Genomic DNA, 14,061 nt, shown 5'->3' with positions numbered 1-14,061 from the left:
CCAAGCCTTCTGTTTGAAATAAATTCAAGGTAGTGTTATAAAGTGATGACTTTACTAGTATGTCCGGGTGTGTGTTATAGCTATGAGAGATTTTTTGTTTTGTTTTGTTTGTTTTTCTTATTATTCTTACTAATATTCCCATGGATCAAATAATTTTAAGACCAATTCCTTTTGAAGTCCTTTTAGGTGCTCCAGAACATTAATTTACTTATTCAACGTTTATTGAGCACCTAATATGTGCCAGAAACTTCTCCATTAAGAAAAAAGGTAATAAATGAAAGACATAAAACACCCTACCCTAGTAAAATCTATATACTTTTAAGAGAAATCCGACATTAAACAAATAAATCAGTAAAAATAAAGTCTGAGCGAGGGGACTGAATATCCTGGGGGGAAAATAAGTCAGGAAAGGGAGTTAAGTGTGTGGAGGTTGGGAGCATGGGCAATTTTAAGTAAAGGAAGCTCAGGAAAGGCTTTACTTAGAACAAAGGTCTTGAAGGGGTAAAGATGAGACCATGTCATGCTCTGTGGGACCAGACACGTCAACAGTGGCAAACTCACATGCCAAGACCTCAAGGAGGGGGCATTGGGGTCCTATGGAGAGTGCACCATGGAATAAGTCCCCAAACTACTCTAAAGGCCTGTCCAGGTGTGTGAGAGAAATAAAGTTAAGAAACATTTCAAATCTAAGGGAAAAGCATGTTGTATTGTGTACACAAGAGGCAGATAGTGAGGTGCCGGGAGAGAAGCTCATTCTTTCAAGCTCAGAAAATAAAGACAGGGTTTCTAGAAGAGATGGATTTTATAGATTGCTTGGAAGGATGGCTATGAGGCAGAGTGGAAGGAGGGCAAGGCTAGCAATGCACATGATCAGAAAACACTTGTGCAGCACCATCGTTAGAGTGGTTCTCATTTGGTTTGTGTTGCATGATGAAGTGGATGACAGAGAAACATTAGAACATTTAGTGGAAAATCAAAGGGAAGAGGGATTGAAGAGGGAGAAGGTAGCTAGTGGAAGATCAGAAGTCCTGGGGAAGAGATTGTGAGCTTAATACCACCGGCATGAAGGACAAATGTATATACTTTGTCTGCAGAAATGAGGTAAAATACTCAGGAAAGAGAATAAGCACCATTATGGATAATATAGCTTTAACATGCTAAATTGATGCATAGGTTGGGGTGATAGGACATGAGAAAACAGATTCACAGGTAGGTAAATAGGAAATATTATTTGTCTAAATGGTTCGACTGTCTCATAACTTTAACTGACCTTACTTAGTTGACTGGAAAGGACAAATGTCCAAAACTTTCCTGAAGTTTCATGTGTTGGCCTTGGTTAATCAAAGGGCTTCTGTGGGCATGGCATGGCTTCATTTGGGTAAAAGATTTCACAAATGGTGAGTCGCTCCTGTGCCAGCAGGTATGTTCACCTCTGCAGGCTGCCTTTTCTGTAGGGCCCGAGCGTTCTAAGTGCTAAAGCTTTCATGCAGGTAGAATGCGGGGCTGGAGGAGTGACCTCAAACTTCCCATTCTACACTCCCCGGTGGCGAGCTGGTCTGCTGACTGATGCATCGTGCACCCAGCGAGCGTTCAATAGCTTTATGTGAATGAATGAGATGCTTTTCCCTCACCATTCTGTACACTATTTACTGCGAGATGGAGAGCAGGGCAATATTTGCAAATGTTGAGGAGACAATTTTAGAGAAAACCTTGACCCTTGAAGGCTTAGGGAATGATCTTGTTGCTTCTGTTTATATAGAAATCGTGTGCCTATTGCAGGGAGGTGGGCTTGGGTGGGACCTGTGGGAAGATGAAAATCTTTTCTTAAGAACTTAAAAGCCAGTGTGCCACGGATTCAAATAGTAAGATTTGAACATCACAGGAAGTGTTAACATGTTATGAGTAGGCAATCAGTAGGATTAACACAGTTGATCTGGGATAATTTAGAAATTTTCAAAAGGCCGTCTTTCATTGTTCTTACAGTAAGGGCATAATAGTTCATTTCTTTTTTATAACTTTTTAATAAAAGTTCTTCTATCAAAGCATAATAGCTCATTTCTTTTTATAGTCAGTATTTCTGACTTGAAATGATCAGGAAGCCAAATAACTAATAAAGAGTGGTGAAGATTTTTTTAAGTGTCATATAATCACTGAGCTCTTCCAACTGATCAAAGCGCTCTCAGCAGGAGCAGTAACCCCTATTAGACAAAATGTAATCACTAGATCAGCGCAATAATACCGGTTCATCCACTTCAGAAACACTGTGGGCATGGCCGACGGCTTTGCCTTGGGGGTTTTTACTTCATTATATTTCATGGACCTGTTGAACATCATCAGTCAGGTTAGGGTTAGGCCAAGTACAGGGGTAAGCCTCCTGTTTCTTCTATGAAGCGGTTAAGCATTGGGCCAATCCCAAGTAGATCTCAACAATGGTTAAAGCGAAAGGAGGAGCAAGCCCAGCTCTCACACCAGCTTATGATCTTGTGGGTAGCCACATCACCAGAACAGGACATTCTTAACATCTGTCCAATGTGGAAAAGAACACTGTATTCGCCCAGACTATCTTACTGCTATCTTACTAGATTATCATGGTGATTATCCAAGATAAGGCATAGTGGTGCTCTTTTGAGAATGGAAAGGAAGATACTTTAATTATGGAAAGTCCCTGGGTTTTGAACACTTGCTCCCCAAAACCTTCCTACAAGCCAGCAAGGGCCCCCTCCAAAGGCTGTGACCTTCCACAGAAATCATCCCGGCAGGCTGCCATCCTCTACCGCCTTCCCTATCAGTGAACTCCCATCCGGGACACCCCTTTCCCGCAGTTTTCCAAATGGCTATTAACCTCCAACTTGATATTTAAACTCTCTTGGTCTCCAGCCTCAGAGGGGCCATGTTTCAGGGATAAGGAACTCAGCAGACCCCAAAGAGCTAGAAGAAGCCATTAAAAGGAGACCAGGGACACTGGCAGAATTTTATGCCTCTATTAAGTATTATGCCACCAGAATATGGGTGGGTCTGAGCACCCATTCACAATTACATAGACACATGCTTCTGCGTGTTCTGAGTTGCAGATAAAATCTGCTCATAAACTGAGAACTGTCAAGGTCATTAAAATGGTTTTTCCTCCTGATTTATGCCACCATCACTGCAGTGACTGCCAGTACTACTTATAATAATCTGCATATTGGACATGGGAACTGATATTCTTGAATTCTAATTCCAGTTCAAGAATTCATTTAAACATTGAGCAAGCCACGTCCTAGTAATCCAACTGTGAAATGGGTGTGGTAGCCCTACTTCCTATAGGTCATCTTCAGAAAGACTGAAAGCGATTTTTTTTTGGTCTAGATTTTAGAGAGAGGAAGGGAGGGAGAGGGAGAAACACCAATCAGTTACCTTCTGTAGGCTCCCTGACCAGGGACTGAACCTGCAACCTAGCTAGGTGTGTGCCCTGACCAGGAATCGAACACCACCTCTTGGGGTATGGGACTATGCTCCAACCAACTGAGCCACACTGGCCAGGCCTGACAGTGATTATTTTATGCAGGAAACATTAAAATACTACTTGTATAGAATTGGCCCTTGCTATCTAAATATATAAAAAAGAACAATACTTATTTTCACTAGAAAATCAGAGTGAGATTCCAACAATGTACATTTGTGAAAACAAGCCAGTCATTCTAACTCCCCCTTTCCAGTAAGCTCTTTGGTTTTAATTTACATCTTTTGAAAAACTCATGGCCAGCATTTAGTCTAAAAAGGAAGTTCTAATTATGAGGAGATTATTATTTTCTCATTTGCACAGATTTGGCTCATTAGAGCTGTAATCCTTTCCGTCAGCCCACAGAGTGAAAGCAACCCCTTCCAATGATTCTGAGAGTGAAATTGGCTATCTCAATAAAAGTTCAAATCACAGCGATGGGAAGACCTGGCCAATATGACCTTTAACAATAACAATGCCCACTGAGGAGCCCAATTCTCACATTCCATTTGAGGATCTCCTTAGTAATTGTTCATGAAAGTCACTGGGCTTCATCTTGGTGCCTTCATAAAAATATGATGTTAAATTCAAATTATGCAATATAACACCATGGTGTCTACCCAGCCAAATTCAAATGACATTCAGTTTATGCTTCTCTAATCTCTCCGAGTGCTTCAGTGGGTCATTTATAGAATTGAGTCTTAATGGCTAGAAATTAAATTAGAAAGGAAATATGCATCATGCTTCTACTGCACTAAAATGAAAACTTCTTTTTCTAGTTAAGTGGCCCATTTTTTTCTCTTTTGGATATTTAACAAGAAAAAAGAACGAATTTAATGGAGTGATCTTATTAATGCTACACTAGCCCTTTTATTAGCATGTGTCTTTAGAGCAAAGATAGCAAAATGTTACTCAAACATGTCTACAGCCTGGAAAAGCACATCCTTCTCACACTACTTCATTAGGCAGTTACTTAGTGTCTGTTTTCTCTTAAATATGTATTTCTTAAAGTTTTCCAGTTGCATTTGATGTATGCTTAATGTTTTTTTTTCACCAATATCCAATCTGTGTAATAAGGAATAGGCATAATATCATTTTTTACCTCCCCTCACTCCCAAACGAAACTGTAATCCAGATGTAATGGTGATGAGTCAGTTAAATCACAAAACACTTATGAAGCAGGACAATTAAAAGAGGATGTGAGTCAGTTTAAACATATGGAAAGGAACCCACTGACCTAAAGCTAAGACCCATACTAATAGCCTGAAGAGAAATAATTGGTAGCTGAGACCATAATTTCATCGTATTCATACATAATCTGCTATATAGCAGTTATTCCTAATCTGTGGGCTAAGAGCCAGAGTTACTCATGCTTTAGAGTCATGGAAAGAAGTTCTTGAATCAACAAACATATCAATCATTGTTTCACAGCTACTAAGAGCATTCAGGACTATTTTCCAAGAATACAGAGATACTGGTATCACCAATAAAATAAAATTTTTTTTATTAAATTCATAATAATAGATATTGGCACTTTTTTGTTGCTGTTGTTTTTAAATTAGTGGCTATCAAAAGAGTAATTCTATTATTTTGTTATAAAAACTCTTTAAAGTATGTCTTTATAAACCAGTGGTTCTCAACCTTCCTAATGCCGCGACCCTTTAATACAGTTCCTCATGTTGTGGTGACCCCCAATTTCATTGTTACAAATTGAACATATTAAAGCATAGTGATTAATCACAAAAACAATATGTAATTATATATGTTTTCTGATGGCCTTAGGCGACCCCTGTGAAAGGGTCGTTCGACCCCCACAAGGGTGGCGACCCACAGGTTGAGAACCGCTGTTAGAAGACATAACATTTTAAGTTACACACACACACATACACATGTGTGCACTCACAACAGATGTTCCCCAACTTATGATGGAGCTCTGTCCCAATATGCCCAACAAAAGTTGAAAATATCATAAATTGAAATGCATACAATACACCTGACCTCCCAAACATCATAGCTTAGCCTAGCCTACCTTAAAGGTGCTCAGAACACTCACATCAGCCCACAGTTGAGAAAAACCACCTAAAAGCCTATGTAATGATGCTTGAATATCATACCACATCACATATCACTAGACCAGGAAAAGATAAAACTAAAAGTTCTAAGAATGATTTCTACTGGATGTGTATTGCTTTTATGTACCATTATAAAATTGAAATTTCATAGGTCTAACCACCATAAGGTGGAGACCATCTATATTCATACATGTATGCATATATACACCCATCACGCACATTATCTAATCTAATAAAAGACAAATGGGGTAATTAACCGTACCTCTGACACACTTCCCATTGGCTAATCAGGGCAATATGCAAATTTACTGCCAACCAAGATGGCGGCCGGCAGCCAGGCAGCTGAAGCGAACAGGAAACTTGCTTGCTCCAGTGATGGAGGAAGCCAAGATTCCCCGCCTGCCGCGGCCGGGCTCTGAGCTGCACTCTAAGAAACAATGTTGCAATTATAGAAGCTAAACAAACCCCAGATACCTGCTTTCAGCAGTGGAGGCCTCAGAGCTGAAGCTGCAACAGTGTTTCAATTATAGAAGCCAAACAAACCCCAGAAACCTGCTTTCAGCAGCTGAGGCCTCAATCTGGAACCGGCCTCAGAGCTAAAGCCGGCTCTCAGCTCCAGTGACAGCCATAGAAAGTAAATAAATCCCAGAATTTAAAAAAAAGGAAAAAAAGGAGAGGTTGGGAGCTTCAGTCGCCCGCCAGCCTGAAAATGGCCCTCAGTCCCTCACCCAGACTGGCCAGGCACCCCAGTGGAACCCCCACCCTGAAGGGGGTGTGACCAGCTGCAAACAGCCATCAGCCCCTCATCCAGGCTGGCCAGGCAACCAAGCAGGACCCCCACCCTGATCCAGGACACCCTTCAGGGCAAACCAGCCGGCCCCCACCCATGCACCAGACCTCTATCCTATATAGTAAAAGGGTAATATGCAAACTGACCCTAACAGCAGAAAGACTGGGAATGACTGGTCACTATGACACACACTGACCACCAGGGGGCAGACGCTCAATGCAGGAGCTGCCCTCTGGTGGTCAGGGTGCTCTCACATGGGAGGAGCTCTGCTCAGCCACAAGCCAGACTGATTGCTGCCAGTACGGCCGTGGTGATGGGAACCTCTCCTGCCTCCTCAGCAGCGCTAAGGATGTCCGACTGCAGCTTAGGTCTGCTCCTCGCGGGCAAGTGGACATCCCCCAAGGCCTGCCGGGCTGCCAGAGGGATGTCTGATTGCCATCTTAGGCCCAATCCCTCGGGGAGCAGGCCTAAGCCAGCAAGTGGTCATCCCCTGAGGGGTCCCAGACTGCGAGAGGGCACAGGCTGGGCAAAGGGACCCCCCCACCGAGTGCACAAATTTTTGTGCACCGGGCCTCTAGTCTATATATATAAAAGCCTAAGCAACTGTTATGACTGAACGTCCAGAACGACTGGTTGCCCAGTCACTATGATGCACACTGGCCACCAGGGGGCAGATGCTCAATGCAGGAGTGCCCCCTGGTGGTCAGTGCACTCCCACAGCCAACCTCCTGTGGCTGGCCAACCTCCCCCAGCCAGTCAGCCCAGATAGGAACCTCCTGTGGCCCCTCCCCACCGGCTGGCCAGCAAACCTCCCACATCCCCTCCCCCTAGCCAGCCAACCTCCTGTGGCTTTACCCCTAACCCCCAAACAGGCAGCCCCAATCCACCCTGATTAGGACTGGGTGAGATGCCCCGATCGTCCTGATCGCTGGCCAGGCCAAGGGACCCCACCCATGCACGAATTTGTGCACCAGGCCATTAATCTATAATATGTAATAATACATATTTAAATTAACAGCTGACAGCATGCAACTGTTAACACCTACCCCAATTTTTTTTTTATTGATTTTTTACAGAGAGGAAGGGAGAGGGATAGAGAGTTAGAAACATCGATGAGAGAGAAACACTGATCAGCTGCCTCCCGCACACCTCCTACTGGGGATGTGCCCGCAACCAAGGTACATGCTGTTGACCGGAATCGAACCTGGGACCTTTCAGTCCATAGGCCAACACTCTGTCCACTGAGCCAAACTGGTTAGGGCCAACCCAAATCTTTTAAAGACTTTTGTTGTCCTGGGTTGAATGACTCCTCTTAACTCCAACCTTCACAAGAATGTAGACTCTAATGTCATTTCAATCACCACCATCATGGCATTTTGCCAGATTATATACATGTCCCTTTAACAGTAACATATTTCCTCCATCCCCATAACAACTCCATCCTGATAACTTGAGGTACAAGTGATTTTTCCCATTTTATAAGTAAGGAAATGGAGGCTCATAAAGGTTCATGGAGCTTTGCCTTTGTCCACAGGAGCAAATTCCTAGTAGACTTGGAACGAAAACCTACAATTATTGATTCCCTTCTGCATGTGGTCTTCGTACCACATCACGATCACATCCTCACTGACAAAATAAGTCATTGAGTGAATCATTAATGAAAATAGCATTTCAAAACTTTATAAAACTTGTACACAAATAGAGCATATCATTCTATTTACTATTGCATCCATGATTGTAAAAAGTAGAAGGAGAAAAAAGTAAAGACAAAAACAAATTTTATTTTAGCCTCTCCAAGCCTTACTCCTCATTCGGATCAAATTATTTAAACCGCCATACTTTGTCAGGGATGCTCTTAGTAAAGATAACAGGTTGGGAAAGGAGAAAAGATAAATAAAACCTGGAAATGGCCGAGGGAGAGATCAGGCGTGGAGCACAGTGCAGGACGGGAGGGAAGTGAGCAGATGAGATGGTTGGGCTGTTTCACAGAGAAGAGCTCCGTGCGGAGTGTTAAGGGAAGCCAGACACCAGAGCACGACCCTCCAGTGTCTGCCTGATTCCTAGGGGGTGAATCGCATCCTCGTGCAAACCACCTCTTCATTCCCCTGTCAGCAAGAAGTTGGGAGGCCGCCTAGACTGTGGGCCTGACCCCAGAAGCCACTTCTGACAGCTTCACTTACGCAACCCAGGTCCTGGCTTTCACTCCTGTGGGGGCCAATTATCTCTGCTCCGAGAAGAGCATCACCGCTGGCCTTTGGCAGGCCTCTCAGAAGGTATACCCTTCCTTACAGGTCAGGGGAAACACCTTCAGATAGGAAGACACCAAAGATTTCCTTTCTAGCATTACACACAGCCCCGGACACTGCTGGTGGGCTTCGTGGGATGGATAACTAACACACAGCTTCAATAAGAGTGAGGGCCTCCAATGCAGTGCTGTGTGCTCCAGCTGATACTCAGTCACAAACAGAAGAGAATTAATGGCTGCCTGCGGGATGCCAGGGTGCGTGAGAGCCTAGCAAGAAAACCAACTGTTTTAGGCATCGGATGCCTGGCTAATGAGTAAGTGATAGGCCTTTTCTAATACTACTCAGTTTCGAAAAAAAAAAAAAAAATGTTCCTAAAAGAGTAAAACATGGAAAGAATTCCATAGGAACTTACCAGCGGATTAGGATTGGTTTAGTCTTGATTTTACTTTTTAATATGCCTAGGAAATGCTAATTCCTCTATTTTCATCTACCCCACCCCACCCCAAAGTCACACCCACCCAAACCATCAGGCCAACCACTCCAAGCATTTGAGAGGTATTCCATGGTCTGGATACAGGTTCATGAGCACTGGATAAATGAGTGGTTGTAATTTGCCCTCATGATGCAAAATAGGATCAAAAGAATCCAAATGGGCCTTGCAGACGGAGTGTTAATGGTGCTTATCACCGGGATGTGAAATCAGAGGCACAGGGAACAGCCCCAAAATCTATCAGAATTCCCTGTCTCATAGCCTGTGCCCAGTGTTCCTACTCTACAGATGAAAACACCAGCAGAGGGAGGTCAAGGAAGGCCATTAGCTGCAAACAGGGCGGGTGATACTTTGTGTGCTGGGCTCGGAGTTCCACACTCCTTGCTGCTAGTGCTTTGAGTTTTTACTGTAACTCTTGCCTTGCTTCTTGTACAAAAACCCCAGAGACTGGGACTCGTGCTGCTGAGTTAGTCCGCAGGCTGCATCCGTGCATCATCACTTGCTCATGAGCCGTGATACTCACCAATGATCATGTGTGCATGTTGGCCCCTCCCTACCCTGTCTGCTCATTACACCTGTGGCCTTGGTCCCTCGCGCAGGAGCAGTGAGAGCCCCATGTATTGCGATACCAGAATCTCTGCTTCTAGGCTCTGGAAATCGTACAATTTGCTACTGTTCCCTGGGTTGATCAGTCAAGTCCCTGCAGGAAAACAAAGCAAACAGAGCCCTGATGAACAGTGACGGTGTCCCTGCTACTTCCCATAGCATCTCTGCCACGTGTTAGGTCTCCCTAGTCGGCTTTCCTGCAAAATCCAGACATCTGGTTTCCCTGCTACTTACATACCTTGACAGTATATGTACTGTTTCATAAGATGGTTGTGGGATTTAATGGGCATGAGAAGTTGCTCAGTACAATATTTGGCATATAGTAAGCAGTTAGAAATGAATGTTATCTCCCGGAGGCTGATTCCTAACTATTTTAGGACCTGATGGTACTAGACCATTTTCTTTTGTGAAGTCATTTTTTAAATATATTTTTATTGATTTAAGAGAAGAAGGGAGAGGGAGAGAGAGGTACAAACATCAATAATGAGGGAATCATTGATCAGCTGCCTCCTTCATGTCCCACACTGAGGATCAAGCCCGCAACCCAGGCAGGTGCCCTGACCCATGTACCCTGACTGGGAAGCAAACTGTGACCTCCTGAATCATAGGTCAATGCTCAACCACTGAGCCACACTGACTGGGCTTGTTCATTCATTTACTTACTCCTTTGAAACTGCTTAGAGAGGGTCTATGCTGTGCCCAGCTCTCTGCTAGGCACAGAACTCTGAACCTGACCTTCTGCTGCCTGGTCTATAGAAGCAACATGATATACCAAGCACTAGATGTACCAGCACCTGCCCTGGTCCTGCTCAACTCTGGAGTCTCCTTGCTTGTGCCTTTTGTCTCTACTCATGTCTGTGCCCAAACTCCACATCACTATGTCTCACTGTCCCTGCCCTGCCATTTGGTCCTCTGGGATAAATTCAAAACATATAAAATCAAATTAAAGGATACAATAAAATGGGAAGTGTAAAGCCAGAAACTTTGGGGCAGAAACAAACGGAGTATTTCAAGAGGTAGAATTATTAACTATAGTAAAACCATCACTATAACCTTGACTTACTTTAATAATCACTGACCTATTGGCTCTTATTAGACAGTAGTAATAGTACCTGCCACCCTGCGTGGCTGTGTGGATCAAATGAGAATACAAATCTACAGATTCCACAGTAGTCATTCAATAAATGCCAATTTCTCAATAATTGTAACTACTAACCATAATAACTCATCGAAATATTCATATGCTGGTTATTTAAGTGACACAGGAAAGGAAAAGAAGCTTACAAAATGCTTAAAAAATGACCATCTAAGCAATGAAACTGCATGAAAATATAAAAGCATGATGCCTCCTGAATTATTTGTTTAAGATAAATGTATATGTACCTTAAGGGTCTATTTAAGGATAGTAGATTCAATGGATTTGATATATATACTTAACATCCCTAGAAATAAAGAAAACGTGTTTACTTTGTATTGGTTTGCCTGTTTTCATAGAATACTAGGAAATCATCCTGCATAAAGTACTGGGTGTCCACAGATGTTGTTTTGTTTTGTTTTTAGACTTCCCAAATCGTGTATTCTTGGCTTTTTAGCATATGCCATTCTTAAACAGATCGATGAAAGATGAATAATAATCTCACCTTCTTAAAGCCTACCTTTAAAAATTAATATGTAGCCCTAGCTGGTTTGGCTCAGTGGATAGAGCATTGGCCTATGTACCAAAGGGTCCCAGGTTTGATTCCAGTGAAGGGCAGTCACCTCGGTGGCAGGCTCCTCCCCATCCGGGGCCCTGGTTGGGGCTTGTGCAGGAGGCAACCAGTCGATGTGTTTCTCTCACATCAATGTTTCTCTCTGTCTTTCCCTCTCTCTTCCACTCTACCTAAAAATCAATGGAAAAATATCCTCGGGTGAGGATTAACAAATAAATAAATAAATAAATAAATAAATAAATAAATAAATAAAGTTTTAAAAAAATGAATATGTAAAGGTAAAAGTTATATTACCACAAAGCAATATGATGATGTAAAAATAGTACCAATCCTGGATATAAAGAATACAATAATTTTTATTTCTTTTTTGTTATGCCTGCAAGCCTGATAAGATAGATTCAACATTAATTTTTATAATTCAGCCTCTTTTTCCTTGGTATAAAATGCCAATTTTCAGTTAAAGTGCATTGTACCAGTACTGTGCCTGCTATTGAAAGATAAAAATTAAAATCAATCAGTTATTTCAACTACAATAGCCAAAGAAGGATATGTGTTTGTATGGAATTCAAGTTTTGTACCAAAAAACTATATGTGATGTTTCATTTATTCTACCCACAGTATGTTAGTAAAGTATGATGATTTATCTTATAAGGCAATTATATGGTGTCTGGTTAAAATCCAATTGTAAGATTAAAGTTATAGTAAAGTTGTTTAAACAACACTTCCATTATCATTGTTCATCACTTATTTCCTACTACATGTTTTGCAATATCCAAAAACTGGAATAAGGCCTAGCACAGAATAGGTGCTCAATAATTATATGTTGAATGGATAAATGTTCAACATCTGCTATTATTTTAACATGTCCATTTAGATTCAATTGACCTTCAGCATTAGACTTGACATTGGGACCATTGTCTGGTTCCCGTTTTCCATTTATTAGGAAAGGAGAAGCAGGGTTAAGGGGTGGGGGTTGATTTGCAGAAAATGGTGAGCAGAATAAGCTAAAGTAAAACAATCATTAAAAGGTTATGAGGAGATTTGTAAGGCAGTGATCACACACTCCATATAAAGACAAAAGGGAGGGAGTGACAAAAACTATGGCTAACTGCAGTGTCCAGGGTTTGCCCAGGTCACTGCCAGGCAGAAGGCAGTGGGCTGCTTGGGAACTCCATTGCCTTGGAAATTCTACTTATGACAAACATGATATTTCCTGGACTGTACACTTTAAGAAAATGTGTACAGTATTTAATAGGTTTGACTAAAGTTATATCAAATAATATATGAGAAAGATATATAAAAATGAAAAAACAGAGTAACATAATCTTAAAGGGGATATATATATATGCCAAGCGACCAGAATGCCGGAACGACCACAACAACCAGTCACTATGACCCATATTGCGGCGGCCAATCGGCCCGATTGGGGCCCCGATAGGCCCCCGCAACCTCTCTCTCGTCCCTTTCCCCCTGCCAGCCCAGCTCCTATCGGCCCCCAACAGGGTAGGCCAGCTGGACCCCACCCATGCACGGATTCATTCACCAGGCCTCTAGTATTGTTATAAGTTTCAAATTCCATTTTTAATCCACTGTGGTAGACATTTTTGGGGGGAGGGGTGTCACTGTGAGTAAAAATACAATATAGACTTTAAACTATTGACAGATTAAAAATGCACCATTATTATAATTACCTCTTTGTGGACTTCTGTAGTATTGAAAGAAAAAGAACAGAAATCCTTTAAAAATCCTTTTGTATTCATTACTAAAAAAATAAGAAATGTAAAAAGAGATAATACTGAAGCTCTGAAATGCCATAATGTGTTAATGTAGAAAAATTCAAAAGACAAGAGATACAAACTTCTAGTTATAAAATAAGTCATGGGGACATACTGTACAGCACAGTGACTATAATCAGTAACACTGCTGCATATTTGAAAGGTGCTAAGGGAGTAAACCTTAAGTTCTCATCACAAGAAAAATATCTTTTTTGAATTATCTAAAGTGATGAGTGGTAACTAGACTTATTGTGATCATTTCACAATAAGTGTGGCAGTCACTAATTTATATGGCAGAAACTGGTTGAATAGCCATCTGGAATTAGAATGTGTCCAATAACATGAAGTAAAACCTGACCCCAGAAATTACTCTACATTTTCTAACTTGGTACAAATAATATGACTCAAAATTTATATATAATTTGTCTCATTTCCTACAGAACGTTTACACAAGTCCTTTTGTCCACAGCATCATCACAAAATGTATATGGGTGAATATAAGGCTGCAGTTAGAGGACAACAGGTAGAGGGAAGGTTTTGTATGAAATAGATGGGAAAATACTTCCAGAGAAGCATGAGCCATCCTTTTCTATTCAATATGCTAAACAATGTTTTCTGTACATCCCAAACAATAAATCACAATTGAGGACTTAAATGCAACAGAACTTGACTGTGCTGGAAAGCCAACAATGGATTTCTCCCTCTACCACAAGAATAACCAGTGAGCTAAGCATGCTTAACAACCAGACATGGTTGGAACCGATAGGTCATGGTTTGATTCCCGGTCAGGGCACATGCCAGGGTTGCAGGCTTGATCCCTGGTAAGGTGCACATAGGAGGCAGCCGATCAATGATTCTCTCTTATCATTGACATTTCTATCTGTCTCTATCC

General features: G+C 41.9%; 1 protein-coding gene across 1 annotated transcript in view; it reads right to left on the bottom strand.

Moving 5' to 3' along the window:
* DCC (DCC netrin 1 receptor) overlaps positions 1-14,061 on the bottom strand; it is a gene marked incomplete at both ends in the record, with an annotated part of 936,944 nt that overhangs the window by 489,746 nt on the left and 433,137 nt on the right. The gene's annotated exons all lie outside the window — the stretch shown is intronic.

The sequence above is a fragment of the Myotis nattereri genome (assembly GCF_964212035.1).
Source record: "Myotis nattereri genome assembly, chromosome: 8".
In the NCBI taxonomy this organism is placed as follows: Eukaryota; Metazoa; Chordata; class Mammalia; order Chiroptera; family Vespertilionidae; genus Myotis; species Myotis nattereri.
The sequence above is the reverse complement of the archived record's forward strand: the minus strand, read 5'-3'. Positions and strand labels throughout refer to the sequence as shown.